Source organism: Peromyscus maniculatus, chromosome 2 (genome assembly GCF_049852395.1).
Source record: "Peromyscus maniculatus bairdii isolate BWxNUB_F1_BW_parent chromosome 2, HU_Pman_BW_mat_3.1, whole genome shotgun sequence".
Lineage (NCBI taxonomy): Eukaryota > Metazoa > Chordata > Mammalia > Rodentia > Cricetidae > Peromyscus > Peromyscus maniculatus.
This window is the reverse complement of record NC_134853.1, coordinates 95,415,629-95,434,785: the sequence shown is the minus strand read 5'-3', so window position 1 is coordinate 95,434,785 and position 19,157 is coordinate 95,415,629. Positions and strand designations below refer to the sequence as shown.

At 39.4% G+C, this 19,157-nt stretch overlaps 1 protein-coding gene across 2 annotated transcripts in view; it reads right to left on the bottom strand.

Moving 5' to 3' along the window:
- Nucleotides 1-19,157, bottom strand: part of Frmd3 (FERM domain containing 3) — a 219,931-nt gene that overhangs the window by 101,724 nt on the left and 99,050 nt on the right. The gene's annotated exons all lie outside the window — the stretch shown is intronic.

The following is a 19,157-nucleotide window of genomic DNA, read 5'->3' as shown; positions in this document are numbered from 1 at the left end:
GATCCTTGCCAAGGCCAGAAGAGGATATAGGATCCCTGGACCTGGAGTTACAGACTGTTGTTGCTGGCATGTGGATGCTGGGAAACTAACCCAGGTCCTCTGCAAGCAACAGATGATCTTAACCACTGAGGCATCAGTCCTAACTCCAGTCTTCTCTGAAACAAATACCCGCAATTCTTCTCTCTCCTCCTAAGATAGATTGTAACTGTCACAGATGAAGTCTTTGCTTGGTGGCTCTGTGCTTCCTTAAACCTGGGGTCCTGATGCCTCCTTAGTACTAAGTCTTAAACATATGTAAATCTTAATTATTTTCTTACGTGTTGTAGCTTGTCACAAACCAAAAAGACTCCACATTGCCCTACTTTTTTGTGTATGTGATCATAGAAAAAAAACTAATATGTTGTACTGATGATACATTATTACTATACCCGTTAAGGAATGGCAGATGGCAATAGGAAAAAAAAGGAGAGCTACTTTTTAAGGCCATTTTTTTTGTTTTCTTCTATTATCATATCTTACTAATATTAGACCAACATCATTGATCCCATGCAGACAATAAAATAGTTTTTGCAATTCTCCTTACTAGAGAAATAAGCAGGGTGAAAACTATAACCATTTATATCTTTTTTCATTCAACAAGGAGATAAAGGGGAGCCATTTATGCTTCCTCATGGGCACTGCCTTAGGGTGAGAAGATAATGCTGAGCCCTGACATCTACCCACACCACCCATATTACTCCTGAAAATGAGCCCTTCTAAGTGCTAAATAACATCTGGCACTTACTGTTTGGAACATGTCCAAGGAGTTCAATTTTCCTCTAGATAAATGCTTCTCCTTTAAAAGAGATAATAAGTGTCTCTGCCCAATCCTGTACCCATATCTTTTTATTCTTTCACTTCAAAGAAATGATAAGAGTTAAAGGATAATTCTTATTTATGCCAAAGCAGGCAGAATCAGAACAGAGGGCCAGGGCCCAATCCTAGCAGTACCACCATGAAAAGCCAATGGGAATTGTTTTTATGCTAGTTTACATTGTCACTCCACAGTTGTATATCTCTGCTTTGGTACTCAGCTTCAGCAACCACGACAGGGCACACAGGATGGTTGTGTGGCTAGCATATCCCTTTCAAGGGAAGGCCCCAAGCTTTAAAGGGAACTTCTAGGAGTGTCCTTGAGCAAGCCACCTAACTTTTCTTCTTCCTGTTTTGAAAGAGGGGTTTGGATGGATCTACTGGGCTTTTGGTGTTTACATGAAGCATTAGATAAATATAAGATTTCTTGTTAGGAAACATACTCTTACTAGGAGGGATAGAAACAGGAGTTAGAAATGTGAGGGAAGAGAAGGGGACAAGTAAATTGAGCTCAGTTCAAAAGCAGAAAAGCATGTACTAAGCCATGTAAATAGCGTGTGTGTTTTGGGGGGTGGGGTGGTCATTACCATTGAGAAATAGCAGCAAAGGGAAGATTATGCAAAACCCATTTTTTTATTTTTTATTTTATTTTATTTTATTTTATTTATTTTACAATACTATTCAGTTCTACATAATAGCCACAGATTCCCTTGTTCTCTCCCTTCCTGCCTCCCTCTCCTTCCCCCCAGCCCACCCCCCATTCCCACCTCCTCCAGATCAAGGTCTCCCCCAAGGACTGGGATCGACTTGATAGACTCAGTCCAGGCAGGTCCAGTCCCCTCCTCCCAGATTGAGCCAAGCGTCCCTGCATAAGTCCCAGGTTTCAAACAGCTAACTCATGCAATGAGCACAGGACCTGGTACCACTGCCTAGATGCCTCCCAAACAGATCAAGCCAATCGACTGTCTCACCTATTCAGAGGGCCTGATCCAGTTGGGGGCCCCTCAGCCTTTGGTTCATAGTTCATGTGTTTCCATTCATTTGGTTATTTGTCCCTGTGCTTTATCCAACCTTGGTTTCAACAATTCTCGCTCATATAGACCCTCCTCTTTCTCACTAATTAGACTCCCAGCGCTCCACCAGGGGCCTAGCCGTGGATGTCTGCATCCAGATTCCTCATTCCTTGGATGGGGTTTCTGGCGCAACTATTAGGGTGTTTGGCCATCCCATCACCAGAGTAGGTCAGTCCCAGCTGTCTCTCGACCATTGCCAGCAGTCTTTTTTGGGGGTATCTTTGTGGATTTCTGTGGACCTCTTTAGCTCTTTGTTTCTTCCTTTTCTCATGTGATCTTCATTTACCATGGTCTCCTATTCCTTGTTCTCCCTCTCTTTTCTTGATCCAGCTAGGATCTCCTGCTCTCTTTCCCTCGACCCTCGCCCTTCATTGCTCCCACTCATGTCCAGGCTGTTCATGTAGATCTCATCCATTTCTCCGTGTCTTTCTTGGGGTCCCGGCAAAACCCATTTTAAAGACCAGGATCATGCAACTGCCGTGGAAAACACAGGAGTATCATCTACTGGCTGACAGACCAATCCTTGTCACACAGTCCAAGTGTCTCCCTAAGGGAATATCAGTGGCCCCCTTTGCACCAGTAGGTCCCCAAACCCCTTTCCTTTGGGAGCCATGCTTTTCAGAAATGAATAGGATTTTTTTTATGCATTTATTTGTTTCTTAAAAAAATTCATACAGTGCATTTTGATCACATTCTTGAAACCATCCTACTGAATTCAGGAATGAGACAGGGCTTCCCACTCTCCCCATTCCCTTTCAATACTGGGCTTAACATAATGTGTGAAACAATAAGGCAAGAAAGGGAACTAAAGAGAAACAAATAGGGAAAGGGTAAGTCAAGCTGTTCCTATTTGCAGATGACAGGAAATTTTACACAAGAGATCTCAAAATTCTATGAGAAAACATGTAGAACATGATTAACAAACTCAGCAATATGTCAAGACTGCAGTTGATCTTAGCCAAAAGGCCGAGAAGCGATGTGTCAAGACTGAACTCACACAAATCAGTGGTTTTTCTACACATCAGCAAACATACAGAGAAAGAAGTCACAGACACGTCCACTCAGAATGTCATCAAAAATCATCTAGAAACAAACCTAATCAAAGAGGTGAACACTTTAAAACTCTAAAGAAAGACATAGAGAAAGACATTAGAAAATGGAAAAACATCCCATGTTCATGGTTGGTAGAATTGATATTGAAAAAAATGACAATTTTATTAAAGTTATTGACAAATTTAATGCAATACCAAATAAAATTCCCATATGATTCTTTACAGAAATCAACATCATCATCATTATCAGTTCCTAAAATTCATATGAAACCACAGAAGTTGGCAGGTAGCCAAAACAATCCTGAGCAAAAAGAACAATGCTAGAAGGATTACCGTTCCAAGTCTCAAGTAAGGAGCCATAAGAAAAATTATACTGGTCCCAAGATAGACATGTATGTCAATGGGTAAAAATTGAAGCTCATGTCACGAGAACACATAACTTCAGCCACTTAATATGTAACAAAAATGACAAGAGGGTATCCTGGAGAAATGAGAGCATCTTCAATAAATAGTGCTTAGAAAACTAGATGCCCACAGGGAGGAGAATGAAATTGGATCATAATCTATTATCTTGTAAAACAACTAATTTCAAGTGAATCAAGGACATAAATGTGAGACCTGAAGCTGCTGGGAGGAGACATAGGCAGCCCCTTCAGGATACAGGCATAGGAAAGAACTTTCTAAATGAGAACTTGATGCCCAACATTTAAAGTCACCCACCGACAAGTGGAATTTCATAACATTAAAAAGCTACATAGCTAAAGAAACAATCAAATGGGTGAAGTGGGTGAAGAGAAGATCCATAGAAATGTAATCTTTGCCTTCTATACATCTCAGGATTATACCCACAATATATAAAGAACTCAAAAAACAACGAGTCAAACAAAACAATACAGCCTGTTCAAAAAATAAGACTGGTAATAGAATAGAGGGTTTTCAAAAAGAAAAAAATAATGCCTAAGATCTTCACTGTCCCTAGAAATTAGGAAAAAACAAACCAAAAGAACTTTGATATTGTTCCCAATCAAAATGGTAAAGATCAGCAAACCAATTGACAACAAGTACTGAATGGGAGCTGGGAAAAAGGAAATGCTCATTCATTGTTTGCAGGATTGCAAAATATTCCATCCACTCTAGGTATCAGTATGGATAATCCTCAAAAAAAAAAAAAATAAATAAATCCACCACATAACCCAGCTATATCTTTCACTGGCATGAGCTCAAGGAACCTGACATCCTATGCTACAGATACTTGTTCAGCCATATTCATTCCTGCTCCATTCACATTAGCTAGGAAATGAAAAGAACATAAATGTCCATCAATTGATGAATTGGTGAAAAAGTGGTACATATGCACTATTCAGCTGTAAAGAAATATGAAATAATGATCAATAGACCCAGAGAAGATCATATTGAGTGAGGTAATCCATACCCAGGAAGACAAATGTCACATGCTCTCTCTCATCTGAAGCTCCTTGCTCAAAACCTTCAGATTAAAGTAAATACCCTGGAATAACTACAGAAACCAGGAGAATAGAAAATGGACCATAGTTAGGGTGTGTGTGTGTGTGTGTGTGTGTGTGTGTGTGTGTGTGTGTGTGTGTAACACAATAGAAAGGGGACTATCAGGGAAATACCGTTATACCTCAATTTTGCTTTTCTTTACTGTTTGCATTTCTGCTTTCATTTATTGCATAGCAAGGGTGCAAGTAAACTGATGGGGGAAATGGGAAACAAATCAAGAAAGCTATTTTTAGTCTTTCAGTTAGTAGGACTTCCATTCTTGACATCCTGGCTTTTCATAGTCTCTGTTGAAAAGTCAGGTGTCATTCTAATGGTCCTGTCTTCATATATGACATGGTGTTTTCCACTTGCAGTTTTTAATAGGTTTTCTTCTTCAGAACTTTCAAAGTTTTGATTATTTTGTGTTGTAGGAAGTTTCTTTGCTGGTCCAGTCTACCTGGTCTTCTGTTTCCTCTTGCACATTGATAGGTACCTTTCATTAGATTAGGAAACTTGATTAACTGATTTTGTTACAAATATTCTCTGTGCCTTTGACCTGGGTTTCTTCTCTTTTCTCTATGCCTATTATTTATAGATTTGGTCTTTTCATAGTGTCCCCTATTCTCTGGGTGTTTTGTACCAGTATTTTTTTTTAAACATTTTGACTTAGCTATACATTTCTTCTACCTTGCCTTTAAGACCTGATACTTTCTTTTCCACTTCTTTTAATCTATTATTGAGGCTTACTTCTGAACTTTATTATTTTTCTTCCTGAGATTTTCAATTGCAGTTTTATTTTGGTTTAGCTTTTCCATATCAATTTTATTTCTTTGTTAATCCTGCTTTGGTATCTTGAACTATTTTTGTCATTTCATTCAATTGTGTTTTCATAGTCTCCATTAAGGCATTTATTCATATATATTTTAAGGTCCTCAAACATAGTCACAATTGCTACTTTGAAATCCTTTCTTGTGCTTCAGCAAATTACAATAGGCGTGTTGCTTTCTAGAGAAGGTGTATTGCCTTGCTTCTCCTGTTTGTGTTTTCTTGCTGGGATCATCATCTGGAATTATGATGTCTGTAGTGGGTTTTCATGTACCAATCTGGTCTTGCCTTTATTGATTGAGTAGTTGTTTATTTGATTACTGTTGTCTCAATCACACAGGTTGTTGATTAGAAGAATAATGCTTGGTTTTTAGCCATGGGGACACTCTGTCTTTTAGGGTTTAGACTCCATGAAGTCCCAGATCATTGCAGTGGGTAGGGTTAATTTAGGTTTGCAGGCAGTGAGAGGGCTGACTCTAAAATTCTCTTAAATAGCACATGGTGTCCAGCTCTACAAAAAGTAACAGAGGTAGAACTAGGGGTACTCTGACTCTGGCCCCAGATGTCAGTGAGTCTGAAGTGGATGGGGGTGGGCCGAGAGGAGGGGCTGAGGCAGGTACAAGTGGCAGATCTCAGAGTACTGTAGAGAGACCAGAGTGGATCAGTGGAAGGAAGACACATGGGTCCCAGACAAGTGTGTGGCTAGGGTCCCTGGTATAGAACAGTGCAAATACTACCTTTTTTGAACTAGAAACATCACTTACCATAGTTCCTTAATACTTAAAATGTTGAAAATTTCCTGTAGTCACCTCAATGAGTCATAGAAAAATGAAAAGTATCACTTCAGGAACATACTTATAAAATTAGGATCATTATCACATAATTTTGACTTATAGTTAGAGAAAAAAATCCCTCCTACAATTTCCTATAAACAAAGATAACACTTAGAGCTCATGGCTCTGACAGCTTGTAGGACAATTCTTGTACCTAGAATAGGCCTTGTACTGCTCTTATCTGGAACTCTTTGAAGAAAGAAAAAGAAGAAATGTCATAGATTCATCAGGCCCTACAGAAACATTACATAGGACTCAGTATTACAAACCTCTAATGCCTAAAAATGTGACACTTGTTTTCTAAGAGAGCACAGGTTTAGTGTTGAGTGCTCCCAACCTTTTCTGTAAAACTGATTCTTTTTACCCTGGACAAATGACATTCTCTGCCCTGTATTTTTATGAGAAAATTCAGAGTGACTGTTCCTGCCTGCTGTGCCTCGGGCATGAACAGTGGCAGAATTCATTCATGATGGATGCCATAGAGAAATGTTATGAATGTACAGATATTTGCACATGTGCATGCTACCATAAGCACCAACAGGGCAGAAAGTCACTTACTCATCCAGCAAAGAGGAATTCTTAGAGTATATGGGAATAAGCTAATCACAGAGAACACAGGCTCCATCAGTGCTTGTTTTTCTTCTGGTTAGAAATGTTATTATCATTATTATTGGCATTCTCAACAGCAGTGATTCCTTATCACTGATACTGAAATAACTACTGCATTCTTTCTTCTTTGAAATCAGAGATGATGCTCACTCGTTCTGTTTTGTTAGTGTAGTGGTTGCTTGGTTTGGGCATCTTAAATCATGCTGAAGTTGTTTTCTTCTAGTTCTTGTTCTCTCTTCGGCGTCTATCAAACACAGGCACAGTCATCGACATGTATGTCCTGACTGGTCACTCTACGAACTCTCTTAGAAGAAACAGGGCTGCTGAGGAGTTGCCACTCAACACTTAGGCCCTGAGTTCTCAAACCACCTCTACCTGGGCTCTGAATGAGACCTTGGGGTCCAACATTTCTCATCTCAAATGTTTACTTGAATGAATTGTCTAGACAAAATGCTCAGTTTGTGGAACTTCCATGTCCTGCTGCTTACAGTAAGGTTTTATTCTCTCAGGAAAGAAGGCATTTACTTGAGGATGAATTCAGAAGAAAACAACACAAATTTTTCATTTTTAACTTAAATGACAATCTAAAACAAAAGCCAGAGATACCATTGCAAACAAATCTCTTCTCTGTACATGGTAGCACTACAGCATGAATTTTCCTTTTTATTCAAGTTTACTTACTTATGAGTATGTGGGGTACTATAGAAGCCAGAAGAGGGTATTGAATCCCCTGAAACTTAAGTTATAGTCAGTTGTTACCAACCAGATGTTGGTGCTCAGAACCAAATTTGAGTTCCTTGGAAGAGCGATAGGTGCTCTTAACTGCCTAGCCATCTCTCCAGCACTTAACAATTGGTTTACTCGTTAATTGATTGATTGATTTTTTACAGCTTCTTGGAGAAGTCTGGCCAACAGATAAAAACATAAAACACATCATTCTTCAGCTGGATTTATATCATAAGAATCAGGTGGAAATGATCTGAAGGGCTTTAAACACAGACCTTCATATTTATTTACCATGATGGGGAGTATATTAAAAAAGGAGTAGAACTTATGAGATCTTGAATAAGACCTGTTATCATCCAAACTCTCCTTTATAAACAGAAAACAATGGGCCATAGGACTCAGATAAACTAACTTCTTCCACTCCACACAGTTACATTCTACTTCCATATTCCCCCATCTACTCCAAGTTTCCAGAGAAATGGAACCTAGCTTGATGTGGACAAATGAGTAGAGTGCAACATTCTCCAAAAATGGGAAACACTTGGGCTCTCAGGAATAATTAGAGACCTTGTCCCCATTTCAGTTCTGGGACTTCAGCAATGGAAGGAGAAACCAACAAGCTTCTCTGAGGACTTGTGCCAATTGAAAAGTGATGTTCAGAACTTGCAATTAGGGAAATGCAAATCAAAGCAACTTTAGAATCAATCTTATCTCTGTCAGCATGACTAAGAATAAAACAACCAACAACAATTGCTGAACAGGTTGTGGGCAAAAGGGAATCCCGAGACACTATAGAATTACAAACTGGTCCAATCACTCTAGAGTCTAATCAGCATGGAGACTACTCAAAAATAAACAACTAAACGAAAACCTACCATAGGACCCAGCCATACTGCTCCTTGAGATATTTCCAAAGGATTTGACATCCTACACCACAGATACTGTTGCTCTCTTTGAAATACAGAGGAAATGGAAATGATCTAAATGTCCTTTAACTGATGAATGGATAATGAAAATATGTACATAAACATTTCAGAATACTATTAAACTGTAAAGGAAATGAAATCATGAACTTTGCAGATAAATTGGCAGACATAAAAAAGATCATACTGAGTGAGGCAAAGACTCAAAATTCAGGAAGACCAGCATCTCATCTTCTCTCTCATTGGAGGCTCCTAGCTGGAAATGTTCAGATTCAAGTGTGCATTATGGAATAATTGCAGAAACCAGGAAAGTAAAAAAGAGATCACTGTGGAGGAGAAGATTTGAGATACAATAAAGAGGGAATAGAAGGGTATGAGTGGTCTGGTTGGGGAAATGGGAAAAACAAGGACAGTCTATTTAAAGATGGGAAAGGGACACAAACACAGAAGAAGGAAGAAGGAGGGTAAAATAACAGTAAGAATATTTGAAAGAGTAATAAGGAATCATAATATTAGCAATCTACCTAATTTTTTTAAATGTAAGTCTCTGTATAAATATAAATGTGTAGTTTCATGAAATTTTCCCATCTGGGCTAACAATGCAGCTTCCAAGAGCCAAAGACCACCTAACAAAGACCCCAACACCAAACAAGACAAGTGCTGCTCTTTTGAGTTGTTGGTCAGTGTTGTCAAAGAGTCTCCCAACATATTTCAGACTTTTGTTAGCGCTTTTGGCTGCTCCCTTCTGTCAGAGGTGTAAGTATGTACTGCTGAAGATACCATGCACTTCAGAAACAGGGCCCAGAAACCCCTCAACTAAAACTGACTTCAAAGCCTCCTCCTTCAGGACTAGTTTTGTGGTACTGAAGGCATTATGGAAACTTCCATAGGTAGAAAGCAATCAACAGTACAACCCAGCTATGATGCCTATGAAGCGTAACAATGACCAACATGGCAAAATATCCTCAAGGGTGCAGTACTGAAAATCATACTTTGGTGGTAACCAATACTCTCTAATTGGACTTAAGAACTTACCAGCAAGAGAGAAATCATGCCTAGTACTGGAAATCTTGCCAACCACTCAGTGCTATTGGAAGCATATATCTCAGAGAACTTAGAACTGCGAAGGTACTAAACAAGCATAATCACTAAATACATTCTAAGTATTTGTCCTTATATCCACAGATAAGGGTAGTCCTTGTCTATCATCAATGAAATGTCTCTTTGAAACAAATAGAGCCCATTATAAAAAACCATAATTGATGAAATTGCCAATTTGTGGAGCCCAGTCCTGATGGATATATCTACAAAACAACAGGTGGACCCAAGACTCAGGGAACATTGAAGAAGAGGTGATGGGAAGTGCCATACGATCAGGAAAAAGATAGTAATAAAAACCCTTCTGACAAAAAACAAAAGGCCATTTGCAGATGGATTTACAAATGAATTCTATTGGTGTTTCTCAGAAGATTGACAACCAATCCTTTTAAATTATTTAAAGAAATAAAGAAGAATAGAAGCAGAAAGAATAATCCTAACCTCCTTCTATGAAGATTATATGCCTCTAATATCAAAATCAGTAAACATACAACAAAGAAAAGTACAGTCCAATATTCCTGATGAACATAGATGTAAAATTCCTCAAAACAATATTCACAAACTGAAAATGGGTATATATAAGAAAGATTATCCTTCATGATCAAATGGGCTTCTTTTCCCTGAAGCAGGCATGTTTGAACATATAACAGTCAAGAATTGTAATGAATCACAGATATGGACTTAAAGATAAAAATTACATAATAATATCAATAAATGCAGAAAAATCCTTTGATGATACCCAACATGACTTCATGATAAAAGTCCCACAGAATATAGTACTATATGGAATATATTGCATCTAGTGAAGGCCACATGTGAGAAATCCACAGCCTATAACATTCCATGACCATTCTATGAAAAGCTATTCATAGATTCAATGGACTGCCAATGAAAATGCCCATGACATTTCTTCACAGGTATAGAAAAAAAGACATCATAAAATTAACATGGAATCACAAAAGATCTGACAGAGCCACAGCAATCCTGACTGGGGATAAAAACAATGCTGGAGGGATTACCATTCCAGATCTAACGATATATTATAGAGCCATTCTAATAAAAGCAATATGACACAAAAACTAATATGCAAGTACACATAACTAAAGCCACATAAGACCTGTCAAATAAGGCAACAACATACACTGGAGACACAAAGGTGACAAACAAATGACGTGGGAAAACTGGATGCCAACATATGGAGGAATGAACCAAAATCCATGCCTATAACCTCCCACAAAAGCTAGCCTCAAAAATGTCAAGGACCTCAGAGTGAAAGATGAACACTGAAACTACTGGAATAAAACTCCTATAAGAAAAAATATGGGCATAGGAATGGGTGTTCAGAAGAGAACTCCATTTGTCCAAGGAAATAAGGACAGCAATTGAAACATGAGACCTCATAATACTAAAGAGCTTTTGTACAGCCAAGGAAATCATCAATTCAGTGAAGAGAAAGCCACAGAGTAGGAGAATTTCTTTGCCATGTACATATCTGATACAGGGTTAATATCCAGGTTATATAAAGAATTAAATAAACCAACAGTAAAAAAATGATCTATTCAAAAATAGGCTATGGATCTGAACAGAAAGTTTTCAAAACAAAACATAAAAATGCATAAGAAATAAGTCAAAACATATTAGTCATTCTTAGGAATTAGAGAAATGCGAATAAAAATATCTGAGATGTCATCTTACTCATCTACAGAACAACCAACCACAAATGCTGAGATTGTGGGGAAAGGGAACTCCCATTTACTGTTAATGGGATTAGTGTGGCTACTCTGGAAAACTGGGGAAAATCCCCAGAAAGCTAAGGATAAATCTATTGTATAATCCACCTATACCTTTCCTTGGCAAATGCCCAAAAGACTTGACATCAAACCCTGTAGATACTTGCTCATCTACGCTCATTGCTGCCCTATTCACCATAGCTATGAAATGAAAATAACCAAGATGTCCTTAAACTTATAAATTGATAATGAAAATGTGGTACATATACACAACTGAACAGCATTCTACTGTAAAGACAATGAAATCTAGGTTGAAGAATGGATTAAGAAAATGTGGTACATATACATAATGAAGTACTACTCAGCAGAGAAAAACAATGACATTGTGAAATTTGCAAGCAAATGGATGGAACTAGAAAATACCATTCTGAGTGAGGTAACCCAGATTCAGAAGGACAAACATGGTATGCACTCACTCAGAAGTGGATACTAGATGTAAAGCAAAGGATAACCAGACTACAACCTACAACTCCAGAGAAGCTAGCTAACAAGGAAGACCCAAAGTGGGATGCATGGATTGCCCTGGAAAGGGGAAATAGATGAGATCTCCTTAAGTCAACTGGAGAGGAATTGTGGGCAATGGAGGGTAGGGGATGGAGGATGAGAACATAAGGGAATGGGATGGTTGAGCTGGAACAGGGATGGAGTGGGAAAGCAGTGAAACAGATACTATGATAGAGGGATATCATGGGGATAGAGAGAAACCAGGTGCTAGGGAAGATCCCAGGAATCCCCAGGGATGACCCCAACTTGGACTACTAGAAATAGTGGAGAAGGTGCCTGAGCTAAACTGGGTTGCCCCAGAGAACAGATGAGTGAATACCCTAACTGTCATCACAGAGCTTTTCTCCAGCAACACAGCCAGGCACCAGGCAGAGCTCCAGGAGTCTAGTCAGGGAGAGAGAAGAGGGATTTTATGAGCAAGTGCATCAAGATCATAATGGGGAAACTGCAAGAAGACCAAATCAAACTAGTGAATTCAACTCATGAAAGTTGGATCAATGGCTATAGAGCCTGCAGGGGACTGGACTGCCCTCTGCATGTCAAGACAGTTGTGTAGCCTGATCTGCCTCCCCCTGGTGGTAGGATCAGAATCCATCCCTGGTGCATGAGTGGGCTTTTTGGAGCCCACTACCTATGATGAAACACCTCGTGCAGCCTTGAGGCAGGGAGAGGGGCTTGGACTTGCCTCTACTGGATGTGCCTCCTAATGGGAGGCCTTGCCTTCTTGTGTGGGGGGAGTGGGTGGTGGATTTGGAGGGGGAAGCTGGGGGGGGGCAGGAGGAGGAAAGAGTGGATCTTTGATTGGTGTGTAAAATGAATGGAAAATTTTTCTTAATTAAAAAAAAAAAAAAAAACAAGCCGGTCAGTGGTGGCGCACGCTTGTAATCCCAGCACTCGGGAGGCAGAGGCAGGTGGATCTCTGTGAGTTCAAGACCAGCCTGGTCTACAGAGCTAGTCCAGGACAGGCTCCAAAGCTACAGAGAAACCCTGTCTCGAAAAACCAAAAAACAAACAAACAAACAAAAACCCCAAATATTTTCTTTCAAAAAAAGAAAAGAAAATCATGGAATTTTCAGGTAAGTGGATGGAACTAGAAAATATATTATGTAAGACAACTGAGACCCAGGAAGGCAAACTCCATCTTTTCTCTCTCATCTGTATTTTTATCTCCAAATCTTCAGATGTGTGTAAAGAATGTGGAGTAACAGCAGAAACCAGGAATGTGAAAAGGAACCTTAGAGAGTAAGAAGGAATATTTCAGAGAGAATACAGGATAGAGGCAGTATATATGGGTCATGGCTGGACAGCAGGCACTTTGGATAGAGATCTTGGAGCACTCAAGTTGGATCTAACCAGAACAACAACTCCCTGAAGACTACCTTTCATAGTACTGGAAGGCACAATGCAAGTCATTCTGGAAGGAAAGCAATCAATATTCTTACCTCACTGTGATGCCTATGAATCACAACAATGATGAGCATGGAAAGACAACCCTAAAAGTGTAATAGCGTCATTTTTATCTTGGCGGTAACCAACAGCTCTTTAATTGGATGTAAGACCCACTTAGTAGGAGGACAGTCATGCTTGCTACTGGAGAACTAACCAACTAGCTGGAGGAAGTTATGGGTCTTAGAGGAGAAGATACTACTGCCACTTTTCTAAACCAGTATGTTTCCTAACTACATTCCAAATACTTGTTTACACCCACAGACAAGATCAAGTAAATTTTACTTTGCAGCAGATAGAGACTATTACCAAGAAACAAAACAAAACAAAAACAGCAGCAACAACAACAAAGCCATCTGGTCAAAAAGCAGAGGATAACTAATATTGGGGTGCCCAACTCCAATGGATACACAACTCCTGCACCCAGGACTCAGGGAATGTCATAGAACAGGGGTCAGAAAGAGTGTAAGAACCAGGGGACCAGGAACTCTGCAATGAAATTATTGTTTTAGAAATGACTGGAAAGGTACACCCATGATACCTCAGCAATATGATTCTGTAAATAAGACCCGAATAATGAACCAGTAAGCATCATAATGTGAAAGGGGAAAATCTCTTGGGGCACCATACCTAGAAAGAAATAAAAGGAACTAAGGAATGCTGAGAAAGGGAGATGAACCACTAATTGGTTCTCTAAATCAAGTGGTCATCTCTGAAATCACAAATTGGAAGAACTGGACTACTCAGTAAAAGAAAATGTTACATCAAAACAAACAAACAATCATTCAGGAACTCTTAAAACTAAATAAAAAGACCAACCATACTAATAAAAGGTGTAAAATAAAGACAAAAGTCCCAGGTCAACAGCACAGTAAATATTTTCAACAAAATCAGAAGAAAGTCTTCCCAATGTATGAAAGATCATGGACTCCTTTCCATTAGTTACCCCTAGCCACCTGATATATTCTGATTACCTGGGTACTGCCTGCCAGGGGTTGGGACCTCTACCCAGCCTCTTTCCCATTCTTTGAGACTCATCAAACCACAGACTCATTCCCACAAGGGACCCTATAACTGGCCCATGTAGCACAGAGACACAGGTAACCAATGTATAATCTCTGGCATAAGTCCCGTACTCTGGTTTCTCTGAGGTTGCTTGCACAAGATCCATACTCGGGGCAAACCCCAGCCTGAGCATCCTTTACCGCAGCGCAGTCTCTTGAGTAAGTAGTCTGACCCAGAAACAAAATCCTTCTTTCTGCTGTTTACAGGAAAATTGGCTTTAAAGAGAGACACCACTTTAGAGCAAAGGAATGGAAACAATTATTCCAAGTAAATGGAACCAAGAAGCAGGGATACATAGTTATCCTATCTGAAAAAAATAGACTTCACAATAAAACTAATCAGAAGAGATAATGAAGGGCATTGCATTTAAATCAAGGAAACAATTAACCAAGAAGACATTACAACACAAAACATATGTGTACCAAATTCTGATTCTCCCATTTGTCTAAAAAGTATCCTACTAGAATTACAGATACAGGTGAACAGTAACCCAATAGTACTAGGTGATTTCAATACCCCACTTTTTCTAATGGACCAATACCAAATAGAAACATAAGAATTAAATGACATCACCCGTCAAGTGGATCTAACAGATATCTATAGAATATTCCACTTATACATCAAAGAGTATACATTCTGCTCAGTAGCCCATGGGATTGTCTTTTAAAAAAATGGACCACAAAACAAGTCTCAACAAATACAGAAAAGTCTCTTACATGTTACTAGTCTGGTGGTATGAGAGCTTGTAGGATTGTGAAATCATGGGTCATGGACAGAAGCTGAAGCTTGCTTGACGCTGGAAAAGGTCAGGGGGAACAACTGGTGAAGGCAGCTCATTTGCAGTGGAAACACCAGAGTTGAAGGGGTAATGAAAAGAAGCAGAGGCTTGCTTAGAACTATGTGGCAAGGTGAGAGTCCCTGAAGAGAGGTCAGGAGGCCATTTGTGAAGGTGTCGCCTGTGGAGACCCAGCGTATTGCAGATGCCAGACCATGAGATGACTACCAAGGACAGAAGCAGTTATGGAGTACAGCCCGCCTAAGCACTGCAAAAAAGTTATGTGTGTGCAGACGGCAGAACAAGAGAACTGAAGCTGCTCAAGCCATTTGGAGTCCAGAAGATGGTGACTAAATCCTGGAAATTGGACACTGAGTATTTACACTGTTGGAGTTTGGCTTTGCTTTGATCTGGTTTTGACTGTGTCCTGGAACTTTGCCCTGAGAGTAAGAAATTATTGAACTTATTTTTGATTTTACAGGAGGTCACACTAAAGAGACTTTAGATATTTTACAGAGACTAAACTATTGGTGAAATTATTAAGGCCACTCCACGTCGTTAAAAGGGAGGTTTATTTTGTGGGGAAACTTAAAAGTGAAGGGATAGTTTACAGTCTGGGAAAGGTGTAGTGCAGTCCAGCGGTGTTCTCTAGAGAACCCTGCTCCATCTACTTCCAGCATCCAGGGTCCAGGAACCAAGAGAGCCCGAGCATCATCCGGATCTCTGGTTTTCAGCATCCTCTCTCAGCCCCGCCTTATAGGCGTAACCATTACCAAAGCCTCAATGGGGGTTGGAACTTCCAGGCCAAAGCTGGAATGGCTACCCACTACACTAAACTTTTAAAGAACAGGGATCTTTTAAAGTGTGAATGTTGTATAGTGTGATATTGATGTTAATATGACATCCTAGAGATAAACAAGAAAGGAAAAGACATTGTCCAATAGTGTTGTATTGGTGTGTCAAGTTGACAAGAGGGGCCAATAGTCCCAATTAGTTTTTTTGTCAACTTGGCACAAGCTAGAGTCATATAAGAAGAAGAACCTCAATTGAGAAATGCCTCCTGTAAACTGCCTATAGGCAGGACTGTAGGGTATATCCTTGATTAATTATTGATGTAGAAAAACCCACTGTGAGAGATGTCACCCCTGGAGGGTGGTCCTGGATTGTATAAGAAAGCAGGCTGAACAAGCTGTGGGAAGCAAACCAGTAAACAGATTTCCTTCTTGTGATTCAATGAATGTCTCAAGGTTTTTGCCTTGAGTTACTGGCCTGACATTCACTCAATGGTGGACGATGATGTGCAGCTATAAGTTAAATAAGCCCTTCCACCCAAGTTGCTTTTGGTCATGGTATTTATCACAGCAATAGAAAGCAAACTAGGGCATGTTTTCAACTTACCCTTCCTACATTGGCCAGACTTGGCCCTGAAGGATGCACGGTTTGTGTGTGTGTGTGTGTGTGTGTGTGTGTGTGTGTGTGTGTGTGTGTGTGTGTAGGGGGTGATGAAGAAGACGAAAAAAATGGAAAGTTAAGTAGTTTACATGCTAATTATTAGTCTGAAATATATTCATTTCTTCTCTTCTCACTAAAAAAAAAAAAAACCCTACCAGAAAAATTCATATTTGAGAAAGAAAATGACTGCTTTTTTAAATAATGACAAATGGTTTGACACACATAAATCTGATCTCTGGTGACAAAATTACTTATCAATTTTATTACCAAGCCCTGGGAAACTTGATATGGGGATGTCCTAGGTTGTCTTCTATAGTTGTGGTAAAATGCTGATCAAAACCAACTTGGGCAAGAAAGGATTAATTCATCATACAATTCTGGATCACAGTCCATCAGGGAGGGAAGTCACATCAGAAATTCAAGGCAGAAACCTGGATGAAGGAACTGAGGCAGAAGCCTTGGAAGAATGCTTCTTATTGGCATGCTCTCCATGATTTGTTCAGTTATCTTTCTTATAAAACTCAGGATCATTTGCCCAGTATGGCACTTCCTACAATGGGCTTGGTTTTCTCACATCAATCATTAACCAAGAAAATGCCCTATAGAGTTATCTACAGATCAACCTGATGGAGGCATTTTCAGTTCTTTCTTCCTAGACCATAGCCTGTGTCAAGTTAACAGAAAACAATGGGTACAATTGACCCATTATCATCTTGACACACAACTACATCACTATTAAACCATAACCTTTACTTTCTTGTTTTTCCAAGATTTTGTGTTGATATTACAACACAAATCATAATATAATTTTAAAAGTCCCACTGTCTTCTTAAAAATTCAAATACTTTAAAATTTCAGTATCTAAAATATTCTATATTTAAAAGTCTAGCATTGCATTTGTAGGCTGAGGTAAAATAAAAAAATGAGTTACATACTTTGCATTTTAATCAGGAAGAAACAGAGCACAGTTACTATCAAATAAAAGCAAAACAATCATCTAGCATGCTTTGGGGCTTTAACAGGCTTGAGCAGCTCTACTTCTCTGGCTCTGGCTTGCACAGCACACACAGCTTGTTTCATAGGCTCAGGCTCTCCACTCCACACCTGCTGCTGTCCTGAGTGGTCATCCTACAATTTGGCATCATTGATATTCTGGATCTCCAGCCGTACCTTTACCAATGGCCTCCTGGCCCCTTATCAGAGATTCTGACCTGCCACATGGTTCCAAGCCTCGATTCCTCTCCATGACCGCTTCAATATTTGGGTTTCCATTGCAACCAGGGCTTATACATTTACCAATGACCTCTCACAGTGTCATGTCTCAGTCATTCTCCATGATCTCGTCATTCCTGAGGTCTCCCTTGAAATTATAGCTGTACTTTCACCAATGGCCTCTCCCATTACCAAGTATCAGTTATGCTCCATGACTTCCCTTCAGTCCAGCAGCTCCCAAGTCATCAAAACCAATAAAACAAAGGAGACTCTTACACATTACCAAGTTCACCTGCCAGCATGAGATCCAACCTTGACACCATCTGGAACATAAGTCTGTGTGTTGATCCTGAGGAAATGCTCTAGATTTTATCTCAATGTTTCTGGTCTCTTATTAATCATAGCTAGTTTTCTCAGTGCCATCTAACTAGCCTCCAGTGTCCCAGTAAAGCAAATATTTCACATCAGTGATCTTAGTCATTTCTTAAACAAACCGATTTTTCAGCCCTACCTGACCAGAATCACAGATTCTTCATTCAAAATATCAAACAAATAGTGTTAATAGAGTCTTTTGAGGCTCCCAAACCTTTTTCTGAAACTTAAAAAGCCAGGCTGCCATTGTTTTCATTGCTCTCGGCATTATCTTCTAAGTTCCTATAGCAGTCTCAGTGGCCCAAATTTCTAAACACTTCTGCAAACCTACCAAAAGTAACATGTCAAATTTTTCAAAGCAATAAAGTCTTATGATCCTTGTACTTGCTTTTGGTTTAGTTGGGTTTCCATTGCTATGAAATAACACCATGATCAAAAGCCACTTGGAGAGGAGTTTATTTCAGTGTATAGTTTATAGTCCATCTTGAAGGTAAGTCAGGGCAAGAACTCAAGGCAGGGACTGAAGTATAGGCTATAGAGGAACCCTACTTATTCATTTATAGCTTGCTCAGTTTGCTTTCTTATACAACTTAGGACCATCTGTCAAGGGTAGTGCCCTACACTGTAGGCTGGGGTCTCGCTTATCAATCATTCATCAAGAAAATGTCCCACAGATTTTCTTATGGCCCAATCTGATAACAGGCATTTCTCCCAATTGCAGTTTCCCAATTTTCCAAATGCAGCTTCCCTTTTCCAGATGATCCTAGCTTGTGTTAAGCTGACAAAAAAAAAAAAAAAAAAAAAAAAAAAGCCAGCACAGGTTAGTGTAGATTTTAAGAGAAGGCACTGGGTTTCTGGGGTACCTGTTAGAAGTTCTCATTGAAATGATTTGTAAAAGCAGGTTGGATACATTCTGGAAGAGGTGACTCAGACAAAGAATCATATCACTTAAGAATAAAAGTCAATACCCTCCTTGCAGTGCCTACAGTGAATAACAAGGAATTCTAGAAATAAGTCATGTTCAGAACACCAGACTTTTAAAGTTAT